This window comes from Canis lupus, chromosome 2 (genome assembly GCF_011100685.1).
Source record: "Canis lupus familiaris isolate Mischka breed German Shepherd chromosome 2, alternate assembly UU_Cfam_GSD_1.0, whole genome shotgun sequence".
Classification (NCBI taxonomy): Eukaryota; Metazoa; Chordata; class Mammalia; order Carnivora; family Canidae; genus Canis; species Canis lupus.
In genome coordinates, this window is record NC_049223.1 from 42,846,404 (window position 1) to 42,868,949 (window position 22,546).

Consider the following 22,546-nt stretch of genomic DNA (forward strand, 5'->3'; position numbering starts at 1 on the left):
TCCCCTCCCATCCACTGTGTTCCAATTACATTGGCATGGTTGACAAACAGGAATGTTCATGATTTCAGCAGAACCAACCACTGTTTTTTCTAGTATTGCTTGATGATAGGACATGTCTGCAGTGGTTCAATTAGTCAACTTACATTAGAGTTGTGGTTTCTATAATGTATAGGCTTTCCTTGAAAACAGAAATCTTATCTTAGCAACCAGCCCCCTAACAGAATTAAAAAATATATATTTATGTGAACTAATACCTTTAGGCCACTCAAGTAGTAGCTAGAGAATATTTGAAAGTCTTCTTCCTTCAGAAACTAATGTATATCTTGCTAAACAATTTTTTCATCGTTATTCAATACAGTGTGTCGTCAGAGGGTGGATAATAATAATAATAATAATCTTCACTTTATAGATGGGAAGACAATCTAAAAAAAAGAAAGTCAAACCATTTTTAAATGACAGTCTTAAGAACCCATTCTTTCTGATTCAGAGTAGACTACTTTTCCCCTCATGTGCTAGGGCTCAAAGGCTTGAAGATAAATTCATATGGTACACTATAAAAAACAAAAGCAAATAGAAAGGTCCATAAAATGATAAGCAACACAAATTGGCTGTTAATTGGATGTTACTTAAACACAACTAAAAAAATATATATCACTGTAGGGTTTGGCTTGGCTGAGAGAGGTAGAAGTCAGAGAATGAGAACTTCCCATAGAATCCCAGCCTACTTGACCTACTATTTTCTGCCCATATGTGCCCTGCACCCTTCATCCGCTTCCTGACAGTTTACTTACTTCCTTTCCAACTCCTCACTCTGACTTTGAGGTGAGGAGGCAGCAGCTGAGGCCACTAGGAAATGGGATGGGCAGAAGGGTTCCTAAAACTGTCTTCTCTCCATGCTCTACCCAGTCCTGACAGCCTTCTAAAAGCAATTGATTAATCTTGGCCACGTAGTCCCTGGAATGCCAAAAGCTAGCTGGCAAGAACAGAGGCTCTTCTTCCAGGGCTTTCAATGGGACAAGCCTTCCTAAAATATTTTCAGGGGTGCCTGAATGTAAATTTTAAAACCAGGACCAGTAGCCAAATGCTATGTTTTCTGTTTCTAATGCTTAGATCATATAGGGGAACATGAACTCTGCTTTTGAACCAACAGGCTCCAAGCCCTACACCATCTTAGGCAGGTCAAAACTTACTAAGCCTTATTTTTTTAAATCTGTGTAACTAGAAGAATAGTAAAGATGAGTTAAGCTAAATGTAGAATTCAGAGCAGTTTTTTCAGTAAGCTAGAGTTATAGGATTCATCATGTCCACCATCTTGAATACAGTAATGTTCACTAGATATCTGTTCAATAATTGAATAAATGATACATAAAATCAGGATAAATCATGTCATCAACATTGCACACATGAACTCAAGTCCTGGCATTCTATTCTCCCTTCTCAGGAATAACTTTAATTTTCAGGACCCAGGTAAATGCTCACTGTGGGGATGATGTGTATTAGCAGTCAGTCTCACTAACCTTGCAGGAGGATCCAGCAGCCCTTTTTCTAACCAGGCTACAATCATTAATAGATATCAACCAATATGTAAAAAAATAGTTTTGAATAAAAGAATACCAGTAGTAAGAATATTACTCCACTAAAACTTTGTTTTCAGGGTGCCCAGGGGGCTCAGTCAGTTAAGCATCTGCCTTTTAGCTCAGGTCATGATCCTGGCATCCTGGAATCAAGCCCCACATCAGGCTCCCTGTTTCATGGGGAGTCTGCTTCTCCCTCTCCCTCTGCCCCTCCACCTTGCTCATGTGCTCGCTCTCTCAAATAAATAAAATCTTTTTTAAAATTCTCTTTCCTTTTAATGTATTTATATATATATATTCACATACGTATGTGAGTATAGCATACTGAATTTAATGCTATATAGTTCCTATTGTGGATTGTAATCCAAAAACTTTAAGAGACACTATTTTTGAATGGGCACAGCTTTTTCCCAATTTTCAAAGAGCAATAGTTACTACTGATTGTCTATTTTCCTGACTTTTTGGTTGTGTACTTTGACAAGAGGAAACAGCAACAGTGAGTGTGAATATAAGAACTCAGGGTTTGGGGAAGATTCATGTGCTCAAGCTGCCTTACCTAGGTTAGTAACCACATCCCTTCTTTAGGGAGCAGTGTTAATGGTACATTTAAACTAGTAGAACCACTGAGTGACTGATGCTTAGGCAATTAATGTCAGTGGGGATATGGTCAATGACTGCTTGCTGGCACTGCCACTGTTCATGTGTATGGCATAGGTTGGACTTCAGAGAAAGATCACAGAACACAATGTTCTCTTACATTCCTTGCCTGGCAAACTACATCTCCAGTTCAGCTCCTGACATTTCCTGAGCTGTGTAGGAATGCTTACTATGCACAAGGAAAGGCTCAAAGCAGCAAGAAAAAAACCTGTGGTGGAGCTAGAAAGCAGGCAAGCATTGGGTGATTACCTATCCTTTGCAGGAAATTAATGACCTTTCCTGGTAATGCCCATAATTATTCCATGCAGTACCCTATTTCACAGATAAGTATTTGTGCTGGTTTGCATTAGATAGACCTGAGAGAATAATAATAACACCCATCTTTCTGGGATTATAGAGAAGGCTAATTAAGTTAATATGAAGTTCAGGGTAGTTTGATGATGACAAAAGATGAGCAGCTTTCTCAGGGTAAAGCAGTAGGGCTCAGGAGAAACAGCAATGGCCCAGGAGTCAGAAGGCCTACCATGAAATCCCACTAACCAAATTGTCTCTATTACATACCATAACCTCTCTGAGTTTCAGTGTCCTCATCTGTGAAATGAAAGAATTAGTACAGGTCATGGGCCAAAGCTAGGAGAGGATGCATTATTTAAATCAAATTAAGGGGGCACCTGGGCAGCTCAGTTGTTTGGGCCTCTGACTCTCAATCTGAGCTCAGGTCATGATCACAGGGTGGTAGACTCAAGGGCTTCTTTGGGCTCTGCCCTCAGCAGGGAGTCTACTTCTCTCCTCCCTGTCTGCCCTCCTCCCCCATGCACATGCTCTTTCTCTCTCAAAAATAAGTAAATATTTAAAAAATAACTAAATAAAATTAAATTGTTTATTTGCTGAAAAATTTTACATGAAGGTACAAAATAGAAAACCCATCAAAATGAGGCAACTCTGACTAAAGCAAAATGGAGTCTAACCCCACCTACATTACTTCTATGGTACACAAAATTCTAAGATGGTCCCTAAGATTCTCAGACCTACTACATACACTTTCTCCTAGTTATTCAGTCAAACATGAACCTGAGTATTGTGTAAAGGAATTCTGAGAATATATTTAAGATTCCAAATCCATCAAACTCAAGGGAAATAATTTGAATGGGCCTGACCTAATGATATGAAACCTTCAAGAGTGAGTTTGTTCTGGTTGATGGCCAAAGAGGAAGATAGAGACCTGAAGCACAAGAAAGATTCAACACATCATGGATGGCTTGAAGACAGGGAGGTCATATGACAAGGAATACTGGTAGCCTCTATGAGCTGAGATTAGCCCCCCTGATAGTCAGCAAGGAAATGGGAGCTCAGTCCAAAGACTGTAAACAGAGTGAATTTGAAAATGGACTTTTTTCCAGAGCCCCCAGGGATCTCAGCCCAGTCAACACACTCATTTAGCCTGTGACACCCTAAACAGAGAACTCACTCATGCCATGCCAGACTTCTGACCTACAGAACCTTGAGCTACTAAAATGGACATTGTTCTAAGCTGTTAAATATATGGTAATTTGTCACATGACAACAGAATTCTAATACACTCCCCTCATCCTATGGTGGCTGACAAAGACCTTCATAGAAGGCCATCTACTTAGGAGCCCTTTGGAGACCTCTGAACTGGATTGTCCCTACATCTCTCCTAGCTCGAAGTTCCTATAATTCCCCCATACTACTGCATTCTGAGAGCATCTTTACAGAAATCATATTTGAAGCTGTGAGCTATAAGAAATCTTCATATTTTTTGGTTTAGTGATTAGGAACCATTGGAAAGAAGAGTGAATTGCTAAGCAGTAACTAACTGCATAAACATGGAGTAGGGAAATAAACATTTTTCAGGATTTGTATAGCTGATGATAATGAAAACATTGGTACTCCATAGAAGCAACTTACATATACACCTGGGTAGGCAGCTGACTATAGGAGTTAATTTACCTTCTACCTAAATATGTAATCTGAAAGTGCCAGAGGAGTTTCTCCTTTGTTATCCTGGTCATCTCATGAAGGTATTACATTGAGAGAGAGAGGAGTTGGCCCAACTAGGCCACTCACACACAGCAAGAATGAGAAGAACTTGGCCTAGGAAGCTGGTGGAGTCCATCTGTATCCGTTGGGTTGTTCCCTTTGAATGTTTTCTGATGCAAAGGAGGAAATTCATGAGTGACTTTAAATCTCACCAGTGTTCCAATGAAAACAGGAATATTGCCTGTGGAAACACTTCCTGACTTGGAAAAATAGTTATGACCTCTAAGACCCTAGTTATCATCATCACGTCTGAATACTCCTTTTGGTGGAACTCCCCTTTATCAATATGGAGAGACAGCATAATAGTAAGGGACAGAAACTTGGGTTTCAATCTTAGCTCTGCATTTAACTAGCTGTATGTCTTAGATAAGTTACATGTTTTTGAGCTTCAGTTTCCTCATCCACAGGAATGAAGAAGAGTGCCTAAGTAACAGCATTTAATTTATAAGTTCTATTGAAAATTACACAATATAACATACACAAAGGATCTCATACAGTAATCAATAAATATCAATATGGTAGGAGTAGTTATATTTTTATTATAATTCTTCCTTGAACACTTTCCATATGCAAGCTCTCCTGGAATCACTTCTTCCCTTTTGGGAAAAATTATCATCCTGCCCTTGGCCTTGTACTCATTCCTGCAGAATTTATAGAATGCCTATAATATAGCTAGGACTCTCCTAATAGCCAACATCAATGACCTATAAAAAATAATCATTATTCTCTAGCAATAATTCTCCAGTATGTTAAGAACTGAAAGGTTCTGTTGTAGCAATAAAGTTGAGAAGTTTCTGTAGGTAAAGAGAGACTGCTTTAGAAAGCCTTGACTATCACAATTGAGTGACAAGAACTTAGCAGTTAAAATAGCTAACAGAAAGCCACTTATATTGTTTAAAAAATAGAGCATGGTAGGTGGAGAGTGTTCTTTGATGACTAATCTCAGGACTCTGCAGCAGCATGCTAGGTGCTCTACTGGGAAGAGTGAAGGCAAGGAGGTAGGGGGAGGTTGCTCTCAAATGCCTTCCAACAAAGGTGAAGGCCTTTTCTAGGGCAGAGCTTCTCAAACTGCAATGTGCACTAAAACCCCCTGGGAATTTTGTAAAAATGAATATCTTGATTGAATGTCTGCATGGAATATCTCCCAAGTGATGCTGATGCAATTGGTCAGGGACTACACTTTGAGTAAACAGGACTTAGATTCCAAGAATCACAGTAGAAATGGAGAGAAAGAGGTGTACACATCAAAGGAAGATTTGATAGAAGTTAGCATTTGATGAAATACCAATACATGCTACAACATGGATGAACTTCCAAAACATTGTGTTCAGAAAGAAGCCAGACACAAAAGAATACACATTATATGATTCCATTTACATGAAATGTACAGTAAAAGCAAATGTATAAAGACAGAGAGTAAATTAGTAGTTGTCTAGGCCAAAGAGAAGAAGAGATGGCATGAGGCTTTTTAGGAGCTGATAGAAATGTTCCAAAATTAGATAGCAGTGACAGTTGTACAACTTTACACATGCACTAAAAATAATGGAATTGTGTCTTAAAATAGGTGAACTTTATGGTATGCAAATAAAGCTATTAATTTAAAAATATTTAGGGGATCCCTGGGTGGCGCAGTGGTTTAGCGCCTGCCTTTGGCCCAGGGCGCGATCCTGGAGACCTGGGATCGAGTCCCACATCGGGCTCCCGGTGCATGGAGCCTGCTTCTCCCTCTGCCTATGTCTCTGCCTCTCTCTCTCATTCTGTGTGACTATCATAAATAAATAAAAATTAAAAAATTTTTTAATTTAAAAATATTTAATAGACAAGTTTGTGTTTGAAGCATAGAAAATAACAGAAAGGATACAATACAAGAAAAAACTAGTATGTTAAACCTATGCCACAGAAAGGCTAGTCCCTACTCTCTCTTGTAGCAAGTGTGGAGGGGGCTCAGACCTGAGCTCAAAGGTAACTAGGTATTTTAGACACAAAGCTAAGAAAATCCTTTTAATGGCCCCAAGTCATACCTTGGTTAGAACTACCTTCACTGCAGGGTAATAATCTGGAACGTATCAAGGAAAAAGACATAAATCATTGGATAATTAATGTAATAATATAAATCAATAGCTTATCCATTAATTTTTAAATACTTATTCTATATCCAGATCCTAGTAATATCTGTCAGATTGGAAAACCATGTATCTTGAGGTTTCCAAGCAGAAAATTGTACACAGAAATTGCATTGCTTTTATCACAATCTGTATATTCTAAACCTTAAGATTCTAGATCAGTATGGTCCTGGGACCAGCAGCATCAATATCACCTGAGAATTTGTTAGAAATACAAATTCTTGGTCTCCTTTCTAGACTTGGAGAATGAGAAACCAAGGATGGGGCCTAGCAATGTGTTTTAATAAGCCTTCCAGGTGATTGTTTACCTGTTAATGTTTGAGAACCACTCTCCTAATAAGTACATTTATCAGCTGCACTTGGGAGATATATCAATTCAAAGACTAAAGCTACAGTGCTATAAATGCAGAAGTTATGGCATATATGAAGCATGAGGGAAACATTTCTATCTTTCCCCATGTATGCCAGTCACCACTGATCAATCCTTGGACAATGAGCAAGGGCAGCAGAAGCCTTGAAATAGTCTTTCTGTTTAAAAGTCTGGGAGGAGACAGTTCCACCAGATGCCCTGTACTAACATGAGATTGGGTGAGGGAGGCTAAAGTAGAAGGTAAGAACCTGATATGGTGTCACTGATTCTCCCAGTCTTAGGTGGCATTTAGGAGATTCAGAATGTCCTATTGCCCAAAGGGTGGACATATACTAAAAAACTGGTGGAACAAACAAAGCCTGGAGTTCAAAGAAATAAATTCACAAATTTCCAGTACCTCAAAACCAGAATTAATGGCAAAGTGTCAGATGTTAACATGAGGTCTCAAAAGTCCAGTGGAATCACCCATGTCTGTTAGAAACCAATGTAGGTTGCCAGGTGGCCAGAAAGGATAAGGCATATCTCAGGAGAGGTCAGAAAGGACCTAGAGGACTGCTCAAACCAAGGAACCATCTCCCAATGGCCATGTTCAAGAAGAGTAAGCTTCCTTCTACCAAAAGTCATGTAGGGGAAGGAAAGCTAGAAGGGGATTTCCTTGAGAAGAGAGAGAGGGTCCAGATAAGGAATTTGAACTCTGACACACCCCAGGATTTACCCAAAACAGACAGATGTAAACTGGAAGAGATTGGGTTATCTGTGAGACTGTAAGCTAGATAGCAATTTTAGATCAATTACAAGAAATAAAGTTAAAATTCTTTGGCAAGCATCTGATTTACAGCTGTTCATAAAGCTACCTATTGAAAGGTATGGATTCAAAAACTTTTATTCTTGGATGAGTGCCCCCTGGCCCAGCTAAAACAAATAGGGGTGGGAGGCAGAAGCAAAGGTTGGCCCAGGCCTTGGAGAGTTAACCAGCTCCAGGTTTCAACACGAGGTGCCCTTGTCCCATTTCAGAATGCTTTCCCTTCAGCCTAAAACGTTTCAACAGTTAGTGCCATTTGGTCCAGTCACACACTCACAGCTGGTAACTGGAGAAGTGAACATGTGCTTCCAACATTCACTTTTCATAGAATCATTAGGTCAAAGATCATCTGGCCAAATGCTCTCATTTTACAGATGAGGAAACCAAGGTCAAAGAAGCTAAACTAAGTGTAGAAAGGCTGTAGACAAGGCCAGACCTAGAATCCAAATTGCTCTGACTCCAAATCTACTTCTCTTCCTACCACATCGAACTGTTTACAAACCAGAAGTGATCAATTCCACACACTGTAGCTATATATCAAAACCCAAAGATTCAAAATAATATCTTTCTTTCAAGTACCTATTTATGTTTGCTTCCTTTCTTCCTGAATTTGTTTTGAGAGATGTTAAGAGTCTTCTGATGAAAAGCTATTCTGAGAGAAACTAAGACAAAGTGTCCATGATCTATGGCTGCCAAAGTTAGCTCCTTCACAGCTGTACCAGCACACTGGAGGCTGTGAGGCAGCCAAGCTGTCTTTGGTACTGTATTAAGAGGTGTGAGTGCCTGGAATTCTGCAATTCAAAAGGGACTTCTGGGTGGCAGCTGCCTTCTCAGAATCTTTGAAGGACCACCCTGGTTTGACTGAAGAAGACTTTGCATGTGTCATGGGGCATGACTTTCAAAGAGGGCTAGAATCCGGAGTCTTGACTAGTCTATGGGAACGTGGACAAATCTTACACAGGACTGGGTGACAATGTGGTGGATATCTTATTTCTTCCATCACCTACAGAATTTTGTCTTTAATTTGTATGGGGAAGAAAAATGGAAATCAAAGCACTACCTGGATAACTTAATCCGAAATTCTGGAATGACTATTCAAGACTCAATTCAGTTACTGTGAAATGAATGTCATGGGAACGTGCCTGGCTCAGAGCACCAGTTTGGAAGCCTCCTTGCAATTCTCATCCAAAGTAACCAGAATCTTCCCAGTTGCCCAGAGCAAAGGATCCCCAAACCCCTTCTTTGTCAGAGACAATGAGAGAACCATCTCCTTAAATTACATTTTCAATATTGGTTTTATTGTTGGCTGCTACCATTTGTATGTTTTTAAATTTTTTCTCTCCACACACAGGTTTTGTTCCTCCACAATAACTGGCAGAGTGAACAAATATGGATGATTTTTTTTTCTTTCTTTCTAAAGTATGCCTCTGACTTCTATTGGTTCTAACAGGAGGGAGGCAAATAAATTCAATATAGTTTACACTAAGTCTTGCTTGTTATCTGCTATTAACTTTAATTTTATGATTACTTTTGGCATTGAGGCCATGTGTATCTAGCTCTGCAATTAATGGCAATTCTGAAAACATCTCTACTATCAATTAACATGCTTCAGATTTTCCACATTTTAAGGTGAGAAGATGAACAGTATTATCTTTGTCTAATGGTAAAGTCTGTAGATATTTCAACATCAAAATTTCCTCAGCAAATGCGAATATTGCCTGGTTAATACCCAGAATTTCAATTTAAAATTCTTACATTGGTCTGAACAAAACTGTGAAGTCTTTCTCTCCTCTTATGTAAATATTCTTTCTTCCTTGCTGTCTAGAAATGAAAAAAAAAAAAAAAAACCCACACATGCACATATCTCAACCCTCTTCCTTTTTCTCTCCTACTGCCTAGGCCCATTACTCTATCCTGTAACACTAGGTGGGCAAGTTGACCTTAATTTCATCTTACTCCAAGTCCCTAGAAGGAAGTTTGGGAAGGTTGATCTGAGCTGGAAGTCTTAGGGAAAGCAAGCAGTATACATTTGCTCAAGAGGGCAGATTTCCTAGACACAAGTACCTTTATCTGCTCACTTGGGCTGTACTTCTCTATACAGTGTGGAAACCAATGTTTCTGGAAGGTATTGTGGAGCAGCTGACAGCTCATAGCCACCAGCAGATGGGCTTCCAGGCATATTCGTGCCTCAAGAGCTGAATCCTTGGAATAGATAGTACCATGATAAAGAGCAGAGGAAAAAAAAAAACCCCACCCCAGGATATCAGGGCCAAATCCCCAGTGGTAAAGGGTTACATACCATCATCTGCACTGGTGGCAAATAAGCAGGTGCATTTTACAGAAAGAGTAACATTTGTTTCTAAAAATTCTACTGTTTTTTTCCATAGACAATATTATTTGTACAAGTGAAGCTTTTTTACAAAAAATTTCTACTCTAAATAACTTTCATGTGAGAACCATATACTTAAAGAATTTAGAGCTAGATAAGATGTTAGCTCTCATCTAGCTGAGCACTCTCATTTTAACAAAAAGGGAAACTAGGTCTAAAAGCTTAAATGGTCTTCCCAAGTTCCCAGACTAGAGGAGCTATGTTTATAACTAACTATACCTAACTTAGAAGTACAATTTTTTAAATAATTTTAATTATCAATAAAGCAATACATTTTGAGAGAGAGGTAACAAATGATAGCATACAAAAAGGCAAAACATCATAGCAGTGTTAAAAACAATACAACAGGCCCAAGATGGAGCCCCTTATACTAAATCACTTATGTTTATGCTAAGCATCATGCTGAGACTTATAGTTTCCACTCTCCCAGATGTGGACTCTTAAACCAGTCAGTCACTCACAAATCTTCAGATCAGTACTAGTTAGGTAATCTGACTGACAGACCCCTGCCATCCTCCAGATGAAAATAACTTTGCAATAACTAATACATTTTGCACTTAAAATAACTTCCTTGTTCCTGCTCCCTCCTACCAATGAAAGTCTTCCATTTTGTTTAGCTTTTCAGAGCCCCTTTCTACCTGCTAGAGTGGACACTGCCCAATTCATGAATCACTGAATAAAACCAGTAAGATCCTCACAATTTACTCACTGAATTTTGGTTTTTAACAGTGGTTAAAGCATAGACAGGCTTTGTGTGGTAAGAAGATCTAATTTTAAAGCTCAGTTCTACTACATATTAATCATGTGTCCTTGGCGGAATTTACCAGACCTCTTTTACCATGTCTCATTTGTAAATATCTGGACAATAGTAGTATAGCAGACAATCAGTAATCTAATCCACTCCTTCCTTATTTGTAACATAACTCTGATCCTGGTGATGAAAGTAAGGGGACAATTCCCAACCTATCTATGGTCCTTGAGGAGGCCTGAGGCAACCTCAATATGTACCAATGCAAATTCCCTAAGAATACTCTCAGTCAATTGCCCGGTCTGGGTATGGGTTTGAAAATGCTTTTCCTCTGGCTCAAAACTGCTCTCTTAACACTAAGTGATTTTTTTCCCAGTTTTCTACCTTCTTCCTCCATATGCTTCAGGGAAGCAATGAAGCTTAATTGGCCTGGAAGCCAACGATGGTGGTCCTTTTCTCCTTGCAATGGATGACTGGTTTAGGCATGGGCATATAAAGCAATTATGTGTACTATCTTGAGAAGTGGGGGCTTCTGGAGAAGATTTATAATAAAAGACTCATTGGGGAAGAAACTGGTTGTTGCCACGTGTGGATGTGATGCAACAGCCATCTCAGGAACACGAGGGGAGCTTGCTTGAGGACCTCCTGCCATGTTAACAATGGCAGAGCAAAAAGAAACATCAGATCCTAGTATCTCTGAATTTATCACCCCTGCAGCTACTCTACTATGGGATTTTTAGCAACTTAAAGTAATAAATTTCTTTGTTGTTTAAGGCAGTCTTCTGTTACTTACAGTTGAATCCATCCACATTGGCATAGCAGTACTTATCATTAGCACTTATCATATAGGGTTACTATTAATAGTAAATGAGAAATGCAGTAGGAGAAATAGTATACATAAACAAGCACCAAAAAAGTATTAAGCACTACTTTCATTGTTGTTGCAGTTATTATTATTATTATTAAAGAATATAAAGTTAAAATAAATATCTTCCATATTTACTCATCCTTTTCTCTAGTAATAAAAACTTGGTAATAATTTCTTGTGTATCATTACGTCTATTGTTAAAAAACAAAAATAAACTACTATACATTTTTTCAATTCCAAGAGATTTCCTAATAGATAAGTTAATACCCATAGTAATTTGCCAACTTAGATAAGAATTACCTCTAATCCGAAAGAGTGTGCTTCACTTAATCTTCCAAAGATTTGGAAATACTGCCTTATAGCTAAAAACATTTGGTTTTTCAAAATCCTCCTTTTAAATGCAGAAGAAAAAAAAATGGACATGTCAAAAGACATAAATAACCAGCATAGCCCTCATGCACATTAAGAGCCAGATGCTAAGAGCCTGACCACCCTGACAGGTGATTTCTGTTAGAACTGAGTTTTATAAGCAACTGAGTGGCAGTTATTATATGGGACTCAACTGAATGTCTGGATAGCAATGTCTAGATCTGTTTCCAAAGGAATGTCACACTAAGTCAAATGATCATCAGGACACAAGTTGAAGCTCTTATCCTCTAAAGGCCATGCTCTATTTCTTATGGTAACCAAGTGGGGCACAGAAATTCAACCAAAGTTCAGGAGACCCAAGAGGAAATCACCAAGCAGGGTGGGTGAGAGGAAGCTGACCATTTCTGGAGGAAATGATGGGCAGTCAGAACCATTTCTGACTGATTGAGATTCAGAAAAGTGAGGGTCTAAGAGGATCTTTTCAGATTTCTCTTCCCTTAGACTTTGTAATAACAAACATTTCCTCTGAGCTTGATAGACCATAGAAACATAAAAATGCTTGTCCACTGAAAGGAGTAAGAGAAGTGATTAAAAATTTCCTGTCCGAAAACTTTCTGTTTTTAAAATGTGGGTTGGGAAGCATTTTCTGATACCTCAATGAGAGAAAATCTACTATTTGGGTAGAAACGTGGTGTAATATGACTTTGGAGTTAAGCCAAAAGTTTTTACCCAGCTGTTCATACAAGAAGTTTTTGCCTGAAATGCTGACACCAGGACCCTAAGCAAGCTAACAATTAAATCAGAATCTCTGGGATTGGGATTATGCATATCAAAGAATGTGGTTATTTATGTATGCATATATGAGTTTTCTAAGCTTTTCTAAATCCTGGAGTGAGAATTCACTGAAGTAGGCCCAGAGTTAAATCCTGAATTCCCAAATCTAAATTGTGTGACCATGGACACATTATTTCCTCTCTAGGCCTCAGTCTCCTTTTCTGTAAAGCAGGGATTACAAGAGTATAATAGAGTAAATGATGCATGTGAAGAATTTAGCCTAAAACTCAGTAGGTCATGTCAGGTCCATCCTCCCTATATGGGACTGTCACTGCATTCCTCTGCAGAATGAGGTTAGCACTGGCAGAAAGAACCAGCAGAGTGCTGGGGAAGTTCAATGGGAAGAGAAAGTGCCACTTTCTCTTATCTTGCCCATCAACTGAGTTTGTGAATTCCTGGAAGAAAGCAAGTGTCCTGAAATAGCCACTTTAAATGAATGCATTTGAAAGAATTACACATTGAGGCAAAAAAAATTCTTTCCTTCTCTTCTCCCTATTGGCAGTCGCACAAGATGATGAAAGGGCTACCATGCCCTGCTCTGGACCTTGGCCAGCCTGTCACAAATGTCTACAGGCAGTAAACAACCATCAAAGTGACCCCTGACATGAAAGATACAGAAAAGCAAGAAAGACCAGTGTTTACCTGGCATCAAACATGACCAGTGAGGTGCCACTGATAACAGGCCAGGATTTCCATGAGATTTAATGTTGTCTGTCTATCTTTACCATTTTACTTAGGATCTCTGAGAACCAGGGATGATACTTTTTTTTTTTTTTTAACAATAGCCCTTTACTGAAAGCCTTCCAAGTACCAGGCATATACATACATGTATAATCTAATTTATTGCATTTAATGTTCCCAACATTTAAGGGAGGCATTGCTGTCCCCCACCGTAAAGAGGAGAAATCTAAGGCTTAAGAAGGTGAGTAATTTGCCTAAATTAACATAAGTCTTGAAAATAGCCAACTTTGAATCTAGGTCTTTGGCTCTAAAGATTTTATATCTCAAGCTTAAAAAAGTGCTGGACATATGGTATACCCTAATGTTTGATGAATGAAGGAAGTTGTTTCCTCTGTAAGAAAAGCAGAAGAGCTGGAAGTCAGCATCCATATCACCCTTACAATCCCCACTAGCCTCTACTGATGTCTTCTGAACCATGATAAGGAATAAATCCACTGAGGGAGGAGCAAGGTTGCTATGGATTTTTGTTTGTTTGTTTTTAGTCAACTTGAAAATATCAGACTTAGTGACTCATAATTTTTTTTGTTAAAGATTTATTTATTTATTCACAAGAGACACACAGAGAGAATCAGATACAGGCAGAGGGAGGAGCAGGGTCTCCATAGAGAGCCCAATGTGGGACCTGATCCTGGGATCCAGGATCATGCCCTGAGCTGAAGGCAGATGTTCAAACACTGAGCCACCCAGGCATCCCAGTGATTCATAATTTTATTTGAAACATGAAGGTAAAACTAACACATATGTATTTGTCTTATCTCCCCAAATTGATTGCACACCCCTGAAAATAGAGTTATGCATAATACAGTTTGCATTAATCCACAACTGAGACATATGTGTCATTTTTGAAAAGAGTTCAAGGGCTGGCTAAAATTCTGCTGTGAAACTTGACCTTTTCTCAATGTTTTTTATCCATGTGGAATCAAATTAAAATGAGCATTAAGAACAGCCTAGAAGGGGAGAAGTCACAATTAGTAGCATGAGGCATGGATGTAAAAGGGCAGAGTAGCCCTGCCAACCTCTGAGCTGTGTGATGGTGGAGATTTTAATCAATTTCACATCTGAGTGTCCAGTATCTCTAGCACACCTCACTGGCTACACACCTTCTCTTTTGCTGCCTCCAAAGTCCCATCTTTAAAGTTAAGTCAGTTCTACAATAGGGAGAGGGGTAGGAAGAAGAAGCAGGTTACAGTCCATGAACATAGACAAATTTGGAAGCATTAAATCAGAGGAATTTTGCACTTAAAGTTCCTTAGAAAGTACAGAGTCAGGCCTGGTTTCATAGACAAGTGAACTAAGACTTCAAGTCAAGAACTAATATGCTCATGGTCATATAATCAAACTAGCACCAGGGCTGGAATTTGAGGCCTGGCTCCTGGCTCCTCTGCTCTTTTGACTCCCCTAGGCTACCTCTTTGCAAAGTCAGTAAGAAAACAGCCTACAGACTGGCTGGGTACAGACAAGAGGCTGCCCAGGGGCAGAGTGGCAAGGGCAGTGTGGACAAGGAAGCCAAGTGCAGGCTTGCCTAAGATGCTCCACAAGACAGTCCAGTCTGGCCCTTCTGGGATCATGATTTCCCCTGCACACACAAAGTTAGGTCAAGGTCCATTCTCACTGAGATTTCAGGAAGGAGTGGTTTCTGACCATGTGAACTTGGCTTCATTAACTACTATATGGATAAAGTAAGTTGATCAACTACAGTCAAGAAAACCCCTAAATCCAAGTTTTTAGAAATTGGAGCCCTCCTATTTCCATATAATCAAATCTAGAGAGAAAAAAAAGTTTTTCAAATTCTGGACTTCACAAACTAATCAGGAAAAGACATTTGTGATGCCAACACACGCATATAATTAATCTTCTTTACTGCCTACTACCAACAAAAGAAAAAAGAGGACAAAATTACTCATGTGTAGATGTGAAATCAATAGCTTCATAAGTCTGAAAAAGTAAGAGCTGCACAGAGTATCCAGAAGAAAAGCTTTCTTTCCTTAAGCCTCAAATACTTAAATCTTTTCTTCATGAAATTCTGTCCAATTTAAACCTTTCTTCCGTTGTCCCAGAATACCTTTCTTGGTAATCTGTGTAACCTTGTATGTGTCTTACTTTAACAAATTTCCTACTATTAGCAAACATATTTCTCACTCTAGTTCACTGCCAATGCTTCTCTCTTATCAAAGAGCATATCGTGAATAGGCTTCACTCTCTTCACTGGCATCTCTTTCTCATGGCTGTGCTGCCTTGCTGTTGAGCCATCAGCCTTCTGATGAGTTAGGCCTGAAAGGTACCAGAAAACCAAGCACATGACCAAAGTTGGCTGGCTCAATCTGCTGCTGTGATTGCATCTCACTGCTGCTATTTTGGAGAGACATGAACAACCAAGTTGAAGCCACTGTCAGTACCTGCCTGATCTTGAAAGATCTTGGCCAGTCACATGTTCTCCTGTTTTTCTTGCAATACCAACTTTCATAAATGATCTTGTAGTTTTGTTTATCTTCTGGCGCCACAGCTGTCAAGCTTTGTAGCATAAATTCATTCCTATTACAAGATCCACATACCCAGTGAAGTTGGCACTGACCACTAAACCAAGCCATCACATGTAAACTGTATGCTTGGCCTCCAGTTATAACACACTCACTCGAATCAAATCTTTGAAAAGTCCACTTGTGCAGTGGGCCACAAAGACACTAAAATGGCCCCGCTCCCAACCCACTCAAATAATTTCTATTGGAGTAGGAAGGTGGGGATTTTCCCTCAAATCATGTTCACAGAGATGTTCTCTGGGAGTTAAGGCAGTACCATATCAGGAAGCTAATGGAATTTTCATAACCTCAAGAGAAGGCAAATCATTTTGGATCTGAGACCAAACTCTTTAAATATCAGATTTTAAGTTCTTATAGATACTTTTATTTATCTATGTTGTGTTTTGAGTTTAAGCCATGATTAATGACCCTCCTTGTGTTTTCCTTCTCCAGATTACATCAATATTAGACACTTACTATGTGTGAGGCCTTTTGCTTAGAGGTTTAAAAGCTAATATTTATGTTTTGGGATCAGACTCTAACTTTCTAAGCAAGTGCTCTCCCTCTAATGGTTCCACCAAAGGGACAAAAAGTGTGGGTAGAGAAGAGTGGGACTGAGGAAAGGGATGTGTAGGGATGACCTTAGAGATACCATCCTCAGAAAAAAGAACTGGAAACTCATAGTTTCATTTCTCCTTAGAGTACCCAATGTTTTTATTGTCCTATTTTTTTTTTTAATTTATGATAGTCACAGAGAGAGAGAGAGAGAGAGAGAGGCAGAGACATAGGCAGAGGGAGAAGCAGGCTCCATGCACCGAGAGCCCGATGTGGGATTCGATCCCGGGTCTCCAGGATCGCGCCCTGGGCCAAAGGCAGGCGCTAAACCACTGCGCCACCCAGGGATCCCATATTGTCCTATTTTGAACCTAATAGTTTTGTCCTGTCACATCATAACAATTGGGGTATTCATACATGAAAAAACGCTTTTTTTTTATTGTCCAGAGTTTATTCTCTTACAAGCTTCAAGAGAATACTTTGATGAAATTGTCTGTGTACACACTATTCTAACCTGTCAGATGATACAGACTATTCTTTCACCATATATCCCAGGAATACACTCTTTTCTCCAACTTCATTTTAAGTATGAAAGGCTAATTTTTATTTAAAGGTCTTGATGATGCCACTGACACTGAGCTCCTACATGTGCCTTCATCTGCCTCTTTGCTGTGCATAGAAGTAAATGTTGTAGATTTTGCAGTCCTATTCAAAACAACACTGACCACATGATGCCTTGTATTGTCATTTATCTTTTGCATGGATATCCTCCATCTTCAACCAGATTGGAAAGATAAAGCTATCTTCCCAACTTTAGAGAAAATGGTTCTGTTCTTCTACCTCTTTGAATACTTGGTCCCTTCCTCAGAGCCCAGATGCTACTGTTCTTGATGGTCACGATGCTAGTTTAAACCAAGTATTTTCCAGATTTTAATTGCAATATCCTCTCTCAGATGTCATATGTCTAAATCTCAAATCTAAAACCTCTCAAAATATCTCCTTCAGAAAAATGATCAAAGAACTAGAATATTATTACATTGGGAGGAACCCAAATATCCACCGGGTCTATCAACTTCATCTTAGAGTTAATGACAGTGAAGTCTTCCTGAAAGGAACTTGAATAAAATCTCCTGTGACAATGCTTGGAATTGGCTATTCATCTTTGATGGAGTTAACTACCTTAGCAAAAAAATGTGGAGATGAAAAAAATTCTAGGCCTTTTCTCATGCCCTAAGGGAAAGTTTCTACACCTCACCTCACAACAAGAATAAATAAAAACCATTATCTATAATGAATGGATGTTCTTCCAAGGATCTCAGAGTGGAATGTTATTAGGGAAGAATTTTTTTTCTAGCCTTTTAATTTGGGGGCTAATAGCATCTCTATAATGATTATAGAGGAAGAAGCAAATATGCCTGCAATGTGCCTAGCACTGTACAGTATACTAAACAGCTTCACTAAAAGAGTACTTTTCTTATAAACCTCAAATATTTGATAAAGCTTTAAACAATATGGGAAATTCCTCTATTTTAAATTCAATACAATGAATGAAAAAAAGTAGATGGATTAATTATATACTAAATAGTTAACTAATAGGCTCCAGGACCAGATCCTTATTTGAAGGATTCAGGACAGAGTTCCTAGATATGAAACTGTACTCTATAATCCCATAATGAAAGTCCAGTGTGACTTTTTTAAAATTTCTAAGTATTATGGTAGTTTTAGAATACAATCTGGTTAGCAGCAACATAAATGGGTACAAATATTCTGAAAAACATTTGGAAATATGTATCAAGAGTCCTAAAAATATTCACATAACCTGACTCAGCAATTCTACTTCTGAGAAACCACTCTTAGGAAATTAAGCAAAAACTAAAATTTTAAGCAACAAAGGTTTTCAAGACAGCATTATTTATATTAGCCAAACATTAGAAACAATCTCAATGTACACTAATAGGGAAATGGCAGTAAATTATGGTATGAACACTCAATGTGCAGCACCTGGGCGGTTCAGTCAGGTAAGTGTCTGCCTTCAGCTCAGGTCATGATCTTGGGGTCCTGGAATCCAGCCTTCCAGCAGGCTCTCTGCTCAGCAGAGAACCTGCTTCTCCCTCTCTCTGCCCTTCCCCCCTTTCCAGCTCATAGTCTCTTTCACCCTCTCTCTCAAATAAATAAGCTAAAAAAACTTAAAAAAAATTTTTAAACAATTATGGTATGAACACTCACTGGTTTTCAGTAAACATGATGTTTGTATGATTTTTAATGACATGTAAAAATGTTTATGATAAAACTTTAAAAACAGCAGAACACAAAAAATATATATTGTACCTGCATATCAAGAGACTTGAAGACAACACAACAAAGAAAATACAAACAAGCAAAAATATTTACAGGCAGGATTCCTTTAATCTTTATTTTCTTTATACATTTCTATGTTTTTAAAATATTCTACCATTAGTTATATTCCTATGAATAAAAAATAATTTCAAGTTTAAAAATCAAAGAAAAGAGTAAACTCAAATGAGTGATAAAGTATACAAAGATGAGTTACAGCTATTTCTTCTTATTGATTCTACACTTATTTTATTGAATGCATGAATAAATGTATGAGTGAAGGGAACATCTGTGCTCTGGGATGAGCATGGCTGGAACAGCAAATCTGATTGTTGGGCATCAGGAGCAGACCATGCTCTCCACTTGAGCTATCCGCCACAGTATTAACAGAGAAGTTACTGCTTTAGTTGTATAAACAAGCATCTACTGTAAATACATTGATGGGCAAGTAGCTATGAAACTACAGGAGTAAGTAGACATGATTCTAGCCCTCAGTATTATGTGGGTGAGATAAACCTACTTGGGTGATCATAGTTCAACACAGGTGTGCTAATGGCTCTGGTGGAGGTAACTGGGAAAATGATGTGGGAATGCAGAAAAGAAATGAATTCAGACACACTTAGATGGCAGTGTTTTTTGTCCATGCCTATATATCTGTATAAAAGCAATCCAGTTTATTCAGGAAAACATTTTTGTCTAGTACACGGAAACTGTAATAGTCTTTTTTTGGGTGGGGGGGGACTGTAATATTCTGTAGCCCTGAGAATATTTTGCTTTTACAGTGTTCGTGATATTTTTAGAGCATCTTTTAAGGTTCTAAAAGGACTTTCTTTACCCAGACATTCACAAAAATCTCAATAGGCTCTTCATACTAGGGTAGGACCTGCCCATCATCACCAACAAGGAGACAACGACAAGGAGGTTTCTGTTGAGTCATCTTTCTCCTAACTGCTGTATACTTATCTGGAAAGTAGAGTTAGGAACTCAGTCTCTGAGCCAGAATGAGAGCCCAAGTTTGTTCCAACACTTTCCATTCACACAATTTTTCTGCTGAGGCAATTAATCTCCAAATCTATAGAGCAACTTCTGAGTCTTGATTTAAAAAATAATAATAAAGCCAGAGTTGGGGTCAGTGGGGTAGGATTCAGAAGACTATCCTAACCAATCTGTATCCCAATCTTGAAACTCTAACTCCCTCCATTCCCTGATAGTTTCCAACCTTGGAAAGAATGGAAGGAGAAGGATCATGGGAAACTTGATCTCTATCTGTCTAGGAAGAAGAGCAATAAAATCAAAAACCTGGAACATCAGACTCAACTGCTGCCTTCTTTTCCCACTGTACCCACCTTCCTCATTGCGATAACTTTTGGTATAGGGGCCCCTGAGTGGCTGTCACTTAAATGTCATCCAACTCTTGATTTTGGCTCAGGTTATGATCTCACCATTGTGAGATAGAGCCCTGTGTTGGACTCCATACTGGACATGGAACCTGCTCGGAGTGCCTGGGTGTCTCAAATTGGTTAAGCACCTGCATTTGGTTCAGGTCATGATCTGGGGTCCTAGGATTCAGCCCCATGTCAAGTACCCTGATCAGCTGGGACTCTGCTTCTGTCTCTTTCTCTGCCACTCCCACCCTCCCTCTCCTAAAAAAAAAATAAAACATTTTTTAAAAAATTGGCATAGAAAAAAGAAAGGACTTCAATGCCTTAAGGAGAGACATTCTAATAAGATAAATCTCAGGCTGTGCAATTATGCCTTATAAACCTATAGCCACAAGTACAACAGGACACAGCTGTCTGAGACACCCACGTATTTACTATGGATACAGCTAATGAAAGTTAGTCCATAGAGGCTTTTAAAAAGGTGGAAAGGTCTGGGTTTGAGCAGAGGCAAAACATCATGTTTATATTAAGTGGAAGTTAAAAATGTCTTATTCAACTTTGATTCAAAATCAAAGATTCTGAAGGTCTAGCTTTGGTTTCAAGCTAAGCCAAGTTCTGTTGTTTTAATGATGCACTTTAGAAAATAAGGGGAAAATGGAGTAAAAGAGAGGCCTCTGGTCAATTTAAACACAAGTAAGATTGTGATGCTTTAACATGGTTCACTATGTCAAAATCTGCTCCAAATATTTTAATTCTGTGTGTCCTTGAGTGTCTGGGTGGTCTGAGCTCGTAAAGTAGCTCAGTGAAGACACAGTCCCTCTTCCGTTTCTCAGGACTCAGCAGTTGCTTACCAGCCATACTGTTTGAATGACATAATGGCCAGATGAACCTTAGTGATACTGCAGAGTAATTACTTTAAAACAGTCCAATTAGTTTTAGTCTCATGTTTAGTTAAAATCATGCCCTTGGAAAGGTCATGTGAAAGACTCAGAAGAAATTAGTGGAGTATTTGATGAAGCCCAAGTTCTCAAAAAGCCATCAAGTCAAAGGAGCTGAAACCACTCCCTCCTCTCTCAAAATCGTGGGTGGACCTTCATTCACCAAAGTATTTTTAACTGCTACCTGGTCATTCCAGTATAAAACAGCATTGTGGAAAGGGTTTACATGAACAAAAAACCCAGTGAATAAACATCAAGCCTTGTATTGTGCCTTAAAAAAAGTCACCATTGAGTAACATGCCAAATCAGAGAGGGAAAAGGATTTTCACATCCTGCCATGGCACCAGCATCAGCATCAGCATCAGCTCTTACAACTGTTTTACATCTAGGCTTCATTTCCAGCCCAGGAGTCCATCCAGTGCCTTCTTCACCTACATCTCTGCTGCTTTTCCTCATTATACCCTCCATCTGGGCAAAGAAAACATATCCATTTCTCCTCCAGCCCTATTTGATCTTTCCCCTCCAGTTTCTTCCATTCTTACTCCAATTAAGACTGCTCTTCTCCGTAATGAATCATCTTTGCAAGCCTGGAGCTTATTTTCCATTCTATTGAGAAAGATAGGTGCTTTCCTTGTGGTTCTCTCCTCTAGAAGAATTCCATTATCCCAAAGACTGGAAGGTAAAACATGAATTTCTAAAAGTCCCTATGGGTTACCCTTTAGTCTTAGTAATATAAAAGTTAAGGTGATAAGCAAGTAGAAGCATACTCTTTGCTAAACAATATGGCTGCTAAGAAACTAACAGCAGAGGGCTAGAATCATCTGTAGAGATGAGTCTTCAAATTTTTAATTATATTTGTTTAATTATATTTGTTTTGTTTTGTTTTAAAGAAAGAAAGAGCACAGAGTATAAGGGCAGAAGAAGAGAGTGAGAGAGAATCTTAAGCAGGTTCCATGCCCAGCATAGAGCATGGCTCAGGGCTGGTTCACATGACCCTGAGATCATGACCTGAGCCAACATCAAGAGTCAGATGTTTAACTGACTGGGCTACCAGGTGCCCCTAATTTTTAATTATAGTTTTAAACGGTAAGTCCTAAAGTGAGTTTTGCAGATTTTCTATCCCCTCAACAAAATTATTAGAACCCTAAGACAACCAAGGCAAAGAACAGTTAAATAAAATAATAAAGAAAGAACTTTGTTCCTACTTGTATTAAAAAAGTTAATCACTGACTTAAATTATACTTTTTTACAGAAGTCAGTAGAGAAAAACCATTATTTGAGCGCT

The 22,546-nt window shown here is 38.7% G+C and overlaps 1 long non-coding RNA gene across 1 annotated transcript in view; it reads right to left on the reverse strand.

Moving 5' to 3' along the window:
* Positions 1–22,546, reverse strand: part of LOC119870237 — a 250,556-nt gene that overhangs the window by 198,906 nt on the left and 29,104 nt on the right. The window contains exon 2 of the long non-coding RNA XR_005355521.1: positions 255–422. This is a non-coding gene — a long non-coding RNA (uncharacterized LOC119870237). The remainder of the gene's footprint in view (positions 1–254; positions 423–22,546) is intronic.